Below are 16530 nucleotides of genomic sequence, written 5' to 3' on the forward strand. Positions count from 1 at the left end.
CTGCCAAGCAAAACAAACTTTCAACACAAACAGTTCAGCTCTTTCCCATTTTCCCAAAAGACCTAATAAACGGTAGGACCTGAAGTGTGCTTCATGTAAAACTGGGGAGAAACAACCTTCCACCTCCCTTCACAGAGAGGGGGAATATTTGCTTTCCCATTTAAAATGAAGTAGCAAAAGACGTGAAGTAACTTTTCTGAGTCAGTAATCCAGGGCAGAACAGGTGCCTTGCTTCAGCAGCATACCCCACATCACTTCCTCCTAAAATGAGACCGACCATTCCCCCCAGTCCCAATGCAAATTTGCACCATCTTAAGTCATTAGAAGGTATAAAGAGTTTATTTCCTTCTTTGTTTTAAGCCGAACAGATTTTTTCTTATGGGTGAAATACTGCAGAAAGACTGTGATGAGGTTTCCTAAATATTTATGGATTAGCCCAAAATGAGCTAATTAGAGAAAAAAAATAATAATAATAATTACTATTTGTCTTGGGTTTCCAGACTTCTTGCCTCCAAGAGGCTTGAAGAGATTGGATACCTGTCTGACTGCTGGTCTCCAGCACTTTTGGAATCCATATGAGACCAACAGGATCTTGTCCACTGAGGTCAATGCCAGGAGCCCTGATAGCACCTGTGGCTGGGGTGCAGGGACCCATCACCCAGAGCCCTTAATCTCAAAGCCAAGCTTTGTTAAAACCAAAATAAGGGTTTCTTTCTTTGCCTTCATTAAGGTCCACTCCTGTCACACACTTTAACAAACTCTTATTCCTAAATTTTCCTTTTTTCTGCCACAAGTGCATTTTCTAATTAAAAAGAGAGGTAACTTCTTTTAGTGCCACAGGTTTTAATTAAGCATAGTTTGTCCAGACTAGCTCCAGGGTTTATTTATTATTTATTAAAGAAAGGTTAGTTATTTACTGGGTGGGGGGAGACACATCTGTAGTTGCAACTTCATGGAATAAATCAGACAGCCCATCACTCAACCTACTTTAGTGGATTACTATCAGGGTCAGGAAAAACACTTCTTTTGCTGATAAAGTGTTACATAATAAGGATATTTTTGATACTTCCTTGAAGCTGTGGTTGTTCCTGGTCACTACAGAAGGACAAGACATTGGGTTTAATAAAACAGGGGTCTTAGTCTGGATCTCACCCGCAGGAGTGCTCCAACACCACCGAGATGAGCACCGCAAACGGGGCTGGGGGCACAGCTGCTCAAGTCTCCCATTTTTCCTTCCCTCTGGCAGAGGGGAAGATCCACCACCAGAAGTCAGGATAATTCCTGGTGCAAGTGGACTGGCATGCAGGGAGGCACCCTCCAGGAAGAGGCAGGACACACTGCACACCAGTTCCCGCTGCAGAGAGAAGCTCCTGGAGAGCAGGGGACTGTTAAACCATCGTTGGAGGGCAGGAGCCTATAAAGTCAATGAGGGGCCCATAAAGCCATGCAAAGTCATATTTTTCCCTTTTTTTTTTTTTTTTAATTATGAAAGCTTTAACTTTCCCCTCACCACTTCTGGGCTGAATTGGTTTGATCCAGAGAGGTAGTTATGCATAAGAGCAACCACTTTATATTGAATTAGGGGATTTCTCATGCAACACATCTCACCAATTACAAGGCAGGGATGCAATTCTACGATTTATAATACATTATACTGTTAAGTAATATAACATTATAGATACAATTTGTACCTATCTCTCCATGGATTAGAGAGGTGGCACATGAAGAGTGGATCATTAAACAGCAGTGCAAGGCCAGGGGCCAAGCACTTCTGTTTAACAAGCTGCTCCAAGTACCACCCCTCTAATCCATGGAGAGAGAATAAATTGTTCCTGTGTCTTGTTATGAATTGTGTTCTTTGGGTTTGTTGGGGTTTTTTAAATTTAATAATAATTTCTGCATAGGACCATCTCTTTCTGGGGCTCCCAGGTTTATTAAACTCCATAACTATCCCCTTAACAACGACAACACCCTTCTATAACAGTACACTCACTTGGCTCCCGAGGAGGGCAGCACAATGAAGGAGGCTGAAGATGTAGGGACACTGTTAGGCTGTCTTATAGCCCCTAACTCATCATGTGACAAGTCATTGATTTCTATTGACAATTTCATTGTAATGTCAGAACGTAACCTGAATTCATCTTTCATCTGCTTCAAAAGTAAACAATGGTCCTTGGAATAAGGGGAAAGAAAGAAAAAAAAGGCTTAGTGTTAAGAAAATAACAAAAATAATAAAAAGAATCCAGCTTTTCCTCAAAAAAGAAATGGAGAACCAAGACAGCTCGGTAGCTATACAGAGCAGAGTAAACTATTAATAGAAAACACATTATTTGACAAATTTTATCACTGCTTCAATTTGCAAATTATTCACAGATTTACTGTCATTCAATTATTTTCAATTTATGAAACTATATTAAACTAGCATTATTCCACGGAAACTATTTTCAGCCTCAAAAAAAAATTTCCAAGTGATATTTACAGTGTTTGCTGACAAGACACCGTCACCTCAGCCACGATAAGGTGCCACTACTGTCCCTCAGCTTAACAAGCAGCTCTGAAACAAACAGGGAGCAGGGATGCTCCGACCAGACCTCCGACGCTGTCTATGTTTGAAAGAGAAGATGAAAAGGAAAGGCTGGCAGGACTTGGCGTTGGCACTACATTACATTTCTATTAATAAAGAACAGCAATCAGCTCTGAAATTAATGTGGATCTGTTATCTCTTCACGCACAAAAAGAATTTGTGTCTAATGTGTCCGCACGGCCTACAATGCAAACGACGGGGCCAAGTCATTTGGGTTTTTTGTTTCATCGCCTTTGTGCCTTCGCTCTGGTGTGGGTTTGTATGTTTTCCTACAGAAAAGCATGTGCAGTCATGAAGGATAAAGATCTAACTGTCGGCATGGTCCCTCTCTGCGTTTCTAGAGCCCAGGCAGATGTATTTCATACGCCTCCAAAATGCAAATTGAAATTTGCTAGTTTCTAGGGTTTGGCCACCTGTTGCACTTTACCACTACTGTTCAATAGACAGGAGTTTGCACATGGTGCAGGTTAAAAGATTTACTGGACTTCAGGCTAAGACACTCCCAAAGTCCTCCACAAATATCAGACACACTGGCAGACGGGAACGCTGAGGTACAAATTTCCACACTCTGGTGAAAGAGACCCTGGAGCCTTGAAAAAAGTAAAATAAAATAATGAAAATACACCTCTTCATTTCAGTTTCACAGGATTCAAATGATGTACAAAAATTCCCTGAGCAATTTTCCTGCAGCACAGCTCCCTAATGAGGCTGGGGAAGCAGCTTCTCTCCACACTACCACAAATAGCTACTTGGGACTGAACGAGTATAAAAGGTAAACTCAGTCTTTCAAGGTGGAAATCATGCTACTGATGCCAAGCTGCTGGTCACAGCAGCCATCAGCCAAACACTTTTCCCATGGAAGACCATCCCATGACATACTCTTTCTTTTGAGACGTTTTTGGGGGTATGCTAATGTAGGTTTGCTTTTTTACCAATGGTTACTTGAGGTATTGCTTCGAGTTGTTACATTCAAGCAGTTTCACACTGAATAAACAGTAAGGAAAACATCTGGAATTACTACTTGTCCTATAAAGTTTTAGCACAAATAGGATCTCGTGATATTTAATGATATTGTCTTGGGTGACTGGAAAGCAACCAGAAAGAAATACTTCAGAAGTCTAGAGAAAAATAAAGTAAAATGAGTAACCATTACAAAAAGGAGGCAACAAACCAAACAGCTGAGGAGGTGTACACTGATAGGGAATTCGTATTCCTTTTAAAACATTATCCTATGCACTGTCTCTTGTCTGTTCCAGTGACACTGTCTCTCCAGTCATGGACCATCTAGCTATTCACAGGCAAAAGACAGAGAGCCCTCCTGGGATCTTGTCACATCCATCTCCCACAGGGAGAAGAAACCTGACAGTGCCTGGGACATCTTGGCAAGAAGAAGCAACAGAGAGCAGCCAAGAAGGGAAGCAGGGAAGAGATGCATCTCTCAGCGGGGAGGAGATGTATCTTGATAGACTCCCCCTCTCCTTCTCCTCCAACCTCCGGGCCCAGCTGGACTCCACGTCCCAACTGCTCTCCCCATTAGGACGGGGGACGTGGGAAGCGCACGGCTGGCAATGCACCCGGCAGGCTCCAAGGGATCCGAGAACACCCTCAGGTTCACAAGCACCCGGAGTTTGCCAAATCATTTCAGCTCATCTCTAATTGTCAGCGATCTCTATTAGCTCAGTAGTGTGGCTTTGACATAAGGATGAACAGAAGGGTTGTTACTGGCTAGTGATAGGAGAGGAGCTTCTGGTCCAAGGAAGAAAAGCATCTTCCATGGCAGAAGGAAAATCTCTTTTTTTCTTTCCCACATAGGCTGAACTATATGAAAGGCTAACTGACAAAAGACAAAGGGACTACACAACAGGTGCCCATCAGCTTAGACTTTCCCTAATATCACATTAAAAAAAGAAAAAAGGCTTTATGGCTTGCTTCTCAGTATTAAGCAATAACAGATCCATTTTATAATTGTCTCCAAGAGGAATAAGAAAAGGAAAATAGCACCATGTGCATCTATCACAGTACAGCATGACTCCATTTGAGTCCTCAGCTACAGCAGATAGCTGGTTTGATGGTGGCAGCTCCTTCCCCAGAGTACTTCCCTCTCTGATGACTGGTCCCTGTAAGATCCAGAGCCATGGTGCAACACTCCCCATGCCACCTGAAGCTAAATTTATGTAGACAGAAAGAAAAGGGAGAAGGGAAAAAGAGTCTCGACTACACCGAGACTACACTTTCTCAGATTACACCAAAATTCTGATCTTTCCATGTTATTTCCCTGAACAACAGGCCAAGTTAATAGGACCTAAAAATACCCCAAACACATTTTTGGTTTTGCAAACAGTGTTTCATTCATGCATGTCTGCCCAGTGATGCATCGTTACAATTGTAATGAGACCGCTGCCAACCCTGGAAGAGTACATTGCTCGGCATACTTGGAATGCTAAAGAGGGACTGAAGCCATACAGGAGGTTAAAATGAGTTTCACTACCCAGAAACACAAGAGAAATTAAGTCAGGCCTGGAGCTAGAAGTTACTTGAGCTTCCCAAACAGTTCAGGGCCACAGCCACTGATGCCTTAGACTTAAATTTTTGCCCAACGCAAACAGCAAAAGCAACCCTTAGATCCCAGGAGCGGCCTCAGTTGCACGTTAGATCCTGGGATGGAGTCAGGCATTCAGGTGGTAACTGCACCCCCTCACAGCAGCGGGCGGCTCTGCTGCTGGGGATGAGACGTACCACAAACAGGGAACATAAACCAACCCTAAATTAAAGCGCTCCCAACGTAACGCAATTACACCACATAATGTTTACTTATCTTATATACACTCAGAGGGAAGATAAATGTCTAGTAAAAACCACAATCCACTATTAAACAGCTATAAAATACTTCGCTGTCTTCCCATTTCAAAAGCTCCCATAGTATAAATAGTGGTCAAAAGTTCAGTGAACTGTCTTGTAGTCTGGTGCTCCATTCAAACCCTGCTATTTCCAGAGAGTCTCCTGACACCGTATCTAATTTCCAAAATGAATATGCTTTAATTTTCCTTCTTCATGCATTGTGCTTTTTCCTCATTTAAAACAGCAACAGCCTCTGGCAGTAAAGGACATCACATTTCTGTGCGAGATGAAGCTTTTTTTCCCCCCGATATGCAGGAGAATGGCATGGGTCAAGGGAGAAAAAATGTATGCAAAAAACATCACACCCCACTGACCCCAGTATATTTTACATTACAATTTTGCCATTTCCAATATAGGTTCATTTTGCAGTGGACCATATCAGCCATATTTCAGGATTTACACAAAAAAAAAAAAAAAAATCAGTACCTGGAGCATTGTCTGCATACGGTATGTCCTAATGCAATATATGGATTGTCTTATTAATGTGTAGTGTAGCTTGCAGAGAACACACAGGCATGCAGGGAATACTTATGCATGCCAGGGAGGCAGCACAGGTGTACCTACTGGGAACGGGCCTATACATTCAATTATCTCTGCAGGTAATACACAAGTGCATTTTTATGTCTTAAAATCCAGCCTGCTCCACCCCTGAAATCAGGGGGGTTTGCCACGTAAGCCTTCCTCCCCTGAGCCTTAAAGTCTCCAAAATGGAGCACCTGACACAGGTTCAGCCATTTAAGCTGAGGTTGCCATGCTTTCAGTGGGCAGCAAAAGGAGCTTTATCACCTGGCAGACACTGAAAGGCTTTCTTCCACCTCTAGCACAGGTGGAGATGATTAATTAATCCAGAGCCTGATTGGAAGGGCCCGGAAGGTTCTGGTAGCTTCTCGGGACTTCACTGCCACCCTTTACCCCTGAGGGTTTAAACGAGGGCCAGCTGTGCCTTGTTAACACTGACGAGGTTCTCTGAAACTCTGGCAGTGAAAAATAAAGATGCACCTTTTGTTCTCCCAACCCTCCTCGGAGACCAGGGAAAGGATGAAGTGGAAGCTTGGGGCAATCCCTGTTTTAACCAGGGGTAAAATCCGCAGACTCAACAGGAGCATTGCCTGACTAAAGCCTGTAACAATTCTGACTTCATGTACTGCAAAGACCATAATGCTCACAGAACTGGCACACCTGACCATTACAAACAAAATCATCATCTGCTATTTTGACAGAAAATCAAAGAAGTCTGACTTAAGAAGCACCAATTCCCATAAAATCTTGATGCTCTCTCCGGATGATCAGCTAGGGCAAGGCTCACAAGAAAGGCAATACATGCATACAGGTGTCTGAAGGTTAAACATGCCAACAAAGCAGAATTATGGAATGGGGGGTAAATACAGAGAGGAGGGCTTAAAAAAAATTAAATGAAAAATAATCAGGATCTCACCAGAGAAAGACAAAATCATCATTTTTCACATCAAGCAGCTACTCCATCTTGCAACTGCCACAGAAAGGAGCAACTTCAGGCCAAACAATCATCAAACTTTCTCTGTTTATCACCTCAAAAACCCCTGAAGCTCTGGCACACTGCAACACTGTAAGACTTTAAGAACAATAGAAAGACTTACATGAAGCTCAGGGTGGCCCAGGACGAGGAGATCCATGTGGCTGGATGGAGCTGCTCCGAGGGAACGTGGAGCAGCACACTGTAAAGCTGCCTGCACCAGGAGCAAACTGAAGCTCAAACTATGGTGGAAACAGCTCCACAGGTGTTTGGGATACATTAATTAACTCCCTTTAGCTCATTGGCTGTAATCACTCCACACCTGCCAGGAGCCCTGACTCAGTTGACCCTAATTTCTGGTGTGGATCTCCTTCTGGGGTAGATAAAGCTGCTCTAGGTAATTTCAAAGTCCTGGCTAGGGCACTAGTGAAAAAATTTCCTGTAACAGGAGGTAGCTGGAAGATTCCAGGGACAGAGGTGGGGACAGCCTGCTGAAAATAGCCTTAAATGTAATTGCAAGAGCAGCACTTTTTTTTGGTGTTATTTTAAGTAGAAAGGGTAAAACATGCAATATTTTCTTCAGCTGTTAGCTCTCCTAAATGTCACGGAGAAGCATCCTGTTGCCTGGCAAGTTGTGGACTCGGGGCTCAACAGGTTTGCTTGCTTATTGTCAGCATTTACCTGAACTGGTTTTTAATAAAAGCCTTTGAAGAAAGAAAATCTCCTGCCTGAGACGAGGCGTTGGGAGCCGGAGTGGAGGCCCCTGAGAGTTGCTGAGCTACTTAGTGGCAGTCAGTTGCATCCCTGATATATCCCATTCCTTCATAATTGCAAATCCCCTCGGTGCTGCTCTGCACAGGACCAGCTCTTCTGTCAGTGGTTATTGGATGGGAATTGACGGTGGTGTTTACACATCTACAGTCTCAAGAATTTCAGTATCTCTCCGGCAAACATTGCTGTGTTTCAAGTGGCCGATTTGAACAAGCTGGATGTGGTTGAGGGCAGGACTTGGTCCTTTCCATATTCATCTAGGGCTTTGAACTTCTCAAAACGAACCTTGGTTTCATAAAATAATAATAATAATAATAATAATAATGTTCCCTTTGGCTTCAGAGAACCAGTTCCATCAAAGTACTGACTATTGAAAGTTCAACTGCTAATGGCAAGCTATTTTGAAAAGGGAAAAGTCTGGAGGCAAATTATGAGGGAAAGAATAGATATTAATCATTTTTGAAGTCATTCTGTCTCAGGCATTATTTTCCTTTCTTTTATTATTCGTGATGAGTTTTTTGCTTCAAGGCCAAGTGAATTCACAGGGCCTGACCCATCCAAACACAACCACGACTGTCTGAACAATGCGGCCCAGCCGAGCCTATAGATAAAAAAGAACCCAAATGGAAAGAAAGAAGGAAAAATGATAATTTTAAACAGTGTATCTAAACAAATATGCAAAAGTATGGCCTTTCTTCTGAATAGTTCATTTTCCAGCACTCTGCCCACTGTGTTGCCACCCTGGTGGGGGAACTGGGGAATGGGAATCCCAACAGCAACCCATTTCATTTGCTGTTTCTCTCACCCCACCTCCCCAGCCTCTAAAGCCACTCTGGTGATGTCAAGCCTCCTTTGGTCAAGGGAAGGCCTCTTACTTTTTCTTTTTCAGCTTAATCCCACAGCTAATGGAAACTCAGTAGTTTCACTCATACCTTGGGTAACCTGCCCAGCCTTTTGCTGCTGCAGGGCACGAGCACACACTGTGAAGTGAACCTGGAGCCATTTGCAGCTCTCTCTGCTGAGAAACTGAAGAGCTTGGAAGAAAAAATCTTAATTCAGGAGAGAGCTTTTTCCCCAAAACTCCCTCAGGAGAGATTTTCCCATGTTGGGTGTGCAAAGCACCAGGACTGCTGCGCTGGGACACAGATGGACACCGTGTTTGTGGCAACTTCCTCTTGAAAGAAGCTGTCAGAGCAGAAGCAATGACAATTCCCAGACCTGTCTTCTCCCCCTCCAGTAATTCTCAGCATCCCCAAGTAGCCCCATCTTTGTATGCTGCCAAAATAAAATGGCAGTTCAGGGTTCCCTTTGCTTCAGGGGAAAAATGACCCAACAAAGTTACTTTGGTATATTTACATTTGTAACCATGTTCCCTGTAAGACAGGAGCTTGCAATGGAATATCTCTGGCAACCTTGAAGGCAACCAATGTGCTTTGCCCACTCTGAAACAAACTCAGCAACATGAATCCTCTCTCAGAGCCCACAGATGTGTGCATCTGCAGAAGATGCTGCTAATAATTAATAGAATTGTACAACCCCCTTGATATATAAATACGCAGACAGAGCCTCACATTTTGCCTGCTTCTCTCTAACAAATACCCAAACTGAAACAAATTTAACAAGATACATTACACAAGTCTGCAGACAGAAGTTGTATGAAAATTTTAACTCTCTTCAGCAAGAAAGCACTTCTATTTCCAGTAACGCTGGCAGCATATACTGTAGCTAGGCAGCCGCATTTATTTTCAATTATCATTTTTGCCTTTTTATACAGCATAATGAAATGCCTGGTAAATTATACATTTTTGTAAAACACAAACTTGTCTCTTTATTTGCAGCTCAAGTCTTGCAGTATCGTTTTGTCTGCATTAGTTCTAGCTCTTTATGAGAGGCCAATTACTTTTCTTAGCTGTAATATGCAGAGTGTGGTGTCTTACTCTTCAGTCCTGGCTGAGACACAGCCTGCTGCAAAATGACCATGTCTAAGGCTCAAACCTTTGGAGAAAAGGTGGGAAAATTCCCAGCACCCTGCTTGCCAAAGCATCACCCATAAATCGTTTGCTCCAGTTTCGATGCCTAAGATTTTCAACTCACCCCCTGCTAAAGAAAAGCATATTTTTTTAGGGGGGGCGAAAAAAAAAAAGAATGTGTGGAGCTGTTTCCCCCAGTCTCCCTTTAGAAAGATGCTCTCATGGCAGATGGATCTCAATATGCCGTCTCCCAAATCTTAAGCAACTCTGAGAATATAAAGTTCACTTATACCAATGGGCCATATATATCTACACCTCTCGATTCCCTGTCTCTTTAACTGGCACTTTGAACTAGTGAACACCTCTTTAATCTTGCCCCATTATCATCCTAATAGTACCTCCCGATATTCATAAATGTCTAGCAAGACTTTCAGCTATTTGGTATGAAGAAGAAATATCCAGCTAAATTGAGAGAATTACCACATCACCACATAAATCAGTGACAGGCCGCGTGTTATTACAGTTGATTTTTGTTGACAGTTGGCTGTAGGCAGTTGTGTTTCAAATGCCTTTTTTCACTGGGAAATTAAACAAAATTCCATGCAAAATGCAGCCCTCCAGTTCAAAAACTGCAAATCCAAAATTAGCATTTCATACTTTAAAAGGTAGCACAGCACAATTTTCCATTGAAAGGTCTGTACAGTTGTCACAAATGGGTGCTTCACACATGACACTAATGCTACCGATGCCTTTTAAGAAAGCCACCTTTCTCTGATATTATTTTCTTCCCCTAATAATCTGCATACACTATAGTTCATCCCTACGGAAAAGAAAGAGAGCTCACTTACTTATCTCTCATATGGGAGCATTATGCTTTCAGCAATTCAGACAGATAGGCTGGGTGGGAGGGGGGTGGGTTGCCGAATCCTCCGCGATAAGAGGGAACGAATCGTGGCCAGCGAAAGGTTAATCTCCCCTCTCCAAGTCCCTCCTTCCGTGTCAGCATAACCTGGAGAGCAAAGAAAATGCAAGACTTAACAGAGTGAAAAGACACACCGGCACAAAACACTGTTCCTGCTGGATCGTGTAGCACTTCGCACACAGGGCCACGCGTGACCTAATTAACAAAAAGCCGTTGCTACAAAGTCAGGAAAGCAGCTTGGGTGACACCAGAGAGGACCAGAACTTGCGAAGGAGTGTCTGCTTCCAGCAGCTGCTGATCTGCCAGTTTTTGGCTCGGATACTGCCCGCTGCTAAGCCAATTTTTTAGGGACTCTGGTGTCAGCAAGTTGATCAGGCAGCAGTAGTTGAGACGGAGTGCCTTCCCCTTCTCAAGACAGGTCCCGGGGGCATTGGCTTTGCCTTGGACAATAGCTTGGAAAACATCACCACCACAAGGAGTTTACATTTTTGGATACAGATATATAGATAGATAGATATCTATATCGATAGAGATATATGTAACACAGTGAATTGAAGCAATGCTCTGCTTTCTCCTGGGCACAGGGACAGACATATAATGCAGTTTGTCAGCCAAAAGATGTTAGATGTGTTATCGTGCAAATACTTTGCTGGCAGCTCATTGGCTTCTGGCCACACAGTCCAACATCCTCCGGCCAGAACCACTGGGTTGAAAACCAGATCACCAGCCAATTGCAATCTGGTTCATCTTTCCCTGGTGTTCAAGGGCAGAGGCGTGAGGACCCAGGGATGATGACCCATGTGAAGGATCACCCTTTCTCCCAGCCCTGTCCTCAGAGAGGAGCTAAGGATGGAGAGTCCACTTAGTGACCTCTGAGCTGGGTAATCCCACCGCTTGTAACTGAGAGGAAAATATGTTCATAGTAGCCAGTGCTGATAAAATTAAGTATTTCAGTCAATATTGAAATGGTTTAATCTGAATTCACCATCAGGCATTTTAAACAGCTGCCTTGCTCTCATTTGATCATGGCTGGGTCAAGGTTTAGTTTTTACAGCATGTGTCAAACCTTTCCCTGGTGTAACTTTGCTGACAGAACCGGACAAGATGTCCAAGGGAGCCTGGCCCCAATCATCCATGGTGTGTCACCCATACAAAAAAAAAACTCTTGACACTCTGCAAGTGGTTGGATTTGCACCTGATTACAGGCAAAGACTAAATTAATGGAGTCAAATAATCACAGTGAGATACTGGTTGCTTACCAGTTGCCCTGCTGGGTAAAAAGTACAAGGCCAAGAAGGATGGAAAATGGAAGCACAAGAGAAAACAGAGAATACGATGGATCAATCCTGTGTTGCCTGTTGAGGAGAGGTTGGAAACAGGACAAAGCTTTGCTGTTGAGTGAGCTGCATCCTATAGAGAGTGATTGAATGATTTAAGATAGCACTTGTACAACACTGGAAATATTTATACTTAAGATCTGTAGGGAATATAATAAAAGGGATTATGCCACTAATATCTTCTCTTCTAACTCTATTTAATATCTTAGTATCTGATTCCCAGTGAATATTTTTTGCAAATTTTCGAAACACACAAGAGGGACCAGCTCCTTGGGAAAACCAGGCAGTGAGGAGGCACAGACCAAACTGGCAGCGTGAAGGAGCGTGGTCCAGGGGGAAAACAATTTCCCCACCAGAAAATGTCCAACAAAACACAAAGCAGCAAAAACAAAGGCAGGTTTTAAGTACAGAGCTGTCCACTCTGATAAAAGATGGGAAACCACAGTGCATGGTCACTGGGGAGAAGAGGCTGAGCTGAACGAGACAGTATTGCCAAGGATAATGCTTGAAACAACGTCTGACAAGGACTGCAACTGCAGGCAGAAGGTGACTCAGTTTGTATATACAGACAGGTATTCTGTGTCACATGAACTCCTGAGAAGTGGGGCAGCTACCTGTGCCTTCAGAGGTGAGACAGGTTGCTCACTCCATGGTACAGGAGAGCCCTCCTCCAGGTCCATGCTCTTGCAAGGAGAACACAGAAGGGCTGATGGAGAGGAGGGAGAGTTGGGAGCACATGTGCATCCTCACCTGAACTAGAGGAAAGCATCACAGGTGTCAGGGGCTGACAAAGAACACACAAGGGCTTTGCCTGGGGAGGAACCCAGTGGCAAAGCCCAGCTGTGGCAAAGCTGATGTTGCGGCAAGGCATCCCACTGCATCAAAAAGCCTAGCAAAACAAGTCAACAAACTCACCTAATGAACACATCAACAGCAGAAATTATCTTTAAATGGAGAAGATGAGGTGGTGGTGGGAGCAGGTGAAGGAAAGGAAGTACAGGCACCCTGACCAACAGTCACAGCAGAGCAGGGCTCTCCAAAGAGCCTGCATAGCTTTGGAAATGGAAAGACTTCTCATGCTGTTCCCTGACATACAGTTCTTGAAAACATTTGTCTCTTCAAAATTTCTGGGTTTTGACCTTCACAGCTCTGGGAACGGAATGCCTTCTCATGCTGTTCCCTGACATGCAGTTCCTTGAAACATTTGTATCTCCAAAACTTCTGGTTTTGGCACCCCTACAGACACTGTGTAAAGGGGAGAGCCACCGGGTTTCTTGTTTCAGTGGATGTAATGGGTGCAAGTCATCCCTCCACTCATCTGGCATCATTTTCTGCACATCCCAGGTGATTACATCCAACAGTAATTTTTGTACCAAACCCAGCAAGATGCGATGAAATCCCAGTGCTTGTTTCAGGGAGACATCCGGCTTCGACTGAAAGATCGCACTCAGCTTTGGATCATAAGCCTGGGGATGTCATAAGAACAAGTCAATTATTCCACAAATGAAGGGAAATACTTTGCAAATTTTAGCTGAACTAAGTAAAGAAGAGAAACAAATCTGTAAACCATCAAATGGTGCGTCTGTTTATAATTATTATCATGCAAGAAATATTATGTTAGTCAAGCAACATAATTTTTTGTGTGTTTTGGGATTTCCTACTTTGCATCTTTTTGCCTACAGATCTATATCTCCAGAGCAGATAATTTCTTTTTCCTGATGCCTCATATAAATGCCTCCTGACAGGAAATTTTTCCTTTCAAAGCACAGTACCTGTGGCTGTGTTTGGAAAATGCAGTTCAAATACTATTACTTTGTTCTTACAAGTTGTGAGTAATATCCAGGCTCGTTCACGTGGCGAGAGCTGTGCTCACGACAGGAATCTTGGAATAATGTCAGGTGGCCGTCGCTCACAGGTCTCAGGCTCTCCTGACTCCAGGCTCATCCATATTAGCAGCTGAAGCTGTATTAACTGCTGGCCAAATAACAGAGGTATGGAGGCTTAATGCGCTGTCTCCAGCTGAGGTGCCCAGCAAACTCTTTGGGGAAAAAATAAATTTATAAAATATTCTAAGGGATATGTGAGAATCGGAGCTGAAATTTAGTATTTTCCGACTGCTCTCACCCTTCCTCCTGGGACTGCCGCTGATCTTTGATCACTTCCCTCATTTACAAAGGCTGTCATCTCGCCATTCTCCTTCTACTCCGTATCATTAATACAAATCTGGAAACAATGGCTTTCTCACTGCTAAAACATTGCAACATCCCACTATTTGTTTCCTCTTCTAAAATGGATCATTCATTATAACCCATATCCCCCAAAGAATTTTATCACTTGAAACCTGTTTGCAGTGAATCTAAAGTAGCCGGAAAATCATCTCCTCAGAAATTCCTGCGTACGCTGGAGCCGACTTCTCCTGGAAGCCCAATAAAGTGCCGAGTCCCTCTGCAGGCAATATCCATTTTTCTTCTTTCTGATACAGTCTCCAGCAGTAACCCCTGCAGCTGTGCACGATCCATTTTTTTTTTTTCTGCTGCTGCTGAAATTCACTGCTCAGCCACGTTAGCTCTTGTACCCACTTCATCCCGGAGAGTTGCGATAATTGCCTCCTTGCCTCACCGTTCCACCACCTCCATGCTTATCACAGAGGTCAGCTTTTCTTTTATCTCTCCTATAACCAACTCGTTATTTGCTGCTTTCTCTTGCAAGGGACAGGCTGCTGCTCCCTGACTCCTGCCCCGCTCCACTCTTCCTCGTGTTTGCGCACCTGGTTTGAATATTTCTTCCCGAAAGGACATTTCTACCTCTCAGTATTTGAATGTAGTATTTTACTTTGTTGTCCATCATCCCCAGCAGCAGCAGAAGTTTGGGTGAACACCGACCTGTGTGATGGAGTTTCACCAAAATACTTATACCTGAGGTTCAGGAACTGTGCGAGCAGGGATTTTCCCAAAAGATCTGGGCAGCAATGAGGATCATGAAGGGGTTTTGTAACAAACTAAACAGTTGTAACGTGCCCACTGCTTTTTACTTCCGGAAGGTTATGCAACCTAGTAGTGTTAAAATATGTTAAAAGTGAGGCTTGGGACCCAAATTACCAAAATGCTGCTGGAAAAGAAATGCTGAATATAAAACCAAGTTATGCAGAAAATGTTCTGTGCTGCTAAGGGTAAAAGCAGCTATGGCTATGCAATATTTACTATCAGGGAAGCTCAGACCAATGCTCCCTTTGAACTACTCACAGTAAAGAATAAACGCCAATGCCAGTACGTGCATGGGTGAAAATTTGAAGTGCGTGAAAGGACAACCATCCCTCACTGTTTTACAAGTCCCCAAACTATCTAAACTGTTGGAGCCACTCAAAAAAAAGATGCAGATGATCAAACTCTGGGCTAACCCACAGAACTGGGGAGGACTTTTCCTTGGGACACACAGTTTTTTGAAATAACAGCAAATTCTGGACAACTGAGGCGTGGGTAATAAGGTCTGGGAAGCGCAGGCAGAATCAGGGTTGCTAAAATCAGCCTTGAAGTGTCACTCACAAATTGTCACCAAAGCACTGTGAGAGGAGCGCAGACAGGGCAACTTTTGCAGAGATACTAATGACACTCGTACTTCCAGGGGCTTTCAGAGGATATTTTGTGCTCGTTTCCCTGTTTGAAAATGTGCCTCTCCACGTAACACAAGAGGTCTTCACATTTTTAAATAACACATCCACTCATGTAAAATATCTCCTCCACTGCTCCACGGAGCAGCAGCGATGCTGTCTGGAAATACAGGCATTTTCTGGAAATACGGGTGTCTCCAGCTTTTCAATCCATGACAGCTCAGTGCAGCTGAACTTCTAATCAATGATAACTCATTGTAATATTGAGGACAACACTGACCATGCACACATGCATAAAACCCCCAATTCTTTGCTGTGCTTAATGCCATCACGAAGTCCACACAAACCAGGAGGTCACACACTCAGCACATCCGGACAGAGCACTATGGTTTTATCCTGAGGCCACCAGAACAGCAGAAGAGGGAGAGCCTAGTCCCACATCTGCCACCAGCCAGCTCGGCAACCCTGAGTCACTTTACTTCCTTTTTCCCCTCCACCATTGTCTATTTAAATCTGAATCTCTGTGAGACAGCAAATGTTTTTCTTCAATGGGGTGTGTACAGTTCCTGCCATGGTGGGACTCGTGTCTCAGCTGGGACCTTGAGGTACTGAAGCAAGAAATCAAGCAGAAAGAGCAGGTGAGAAGCAGTACCTCTTGGCCTCAGCAGAAATCTGATTTCAGAGGTGGCTTGTTTTAACCAAAGAGAGTAAAATACGCTTGGGTATCATTCAACTTTGTGCATTACTTGCTACCTTTGTTTCTTAAGATGAGTGAAAAGGCAGCCTGTGCTACCACGGTGGAGAATTTAGGTTTTGCAAATTACTCTGTTTCTTTGTCCCAGAGACCAAACTGGGGGCCATCTTTTCATGAAAGGTCCGTGAGTGTGCCAGCCACCTCTCACTTCTCATTTTGCTTTCAGAAAACAAACCAAAGGCCACGCGATGCCAC

General features: G+C 43.6%; 1 long non-coding RNA gene across 2 annotated transcripts in view; it reads right to left on the reverse strand.

Moving 5' to 3' along the window:
- Positions 1-16530, reverse strand: part of LOC127473362 (uncharacterized) — a 277370-nt gene that overhangs the window by 135504 nt on the left and 125336 nt on the right. For both annotated transcript variants that reach the window (XR_007905379.1, XR_007905380.1), the window contains one exon: positions 10564-10724. This is a non-coding gene — a long non-coding RNA (uncharacterized LOC127473362). The remainder of the gene's footprint in view (positions 1-10563; positions 10725-16530) is intronic.

Source organism: Manacus candei, unplaced genomic scaffold (genome assembly GCF_025592945.1).
Source record: "Manacus candei isolate 608988 ecotype Guabito, Panama unplaced genomic scaffold, ASM2559294v1 h1tg000035l, whole genome shotgun sequence".
Taxonomy (NCBI): Eukaryota; Metazoa; Chordata; class Aves; order Passeriformes; family Pipridae; genus Manacus; species Manacus candei.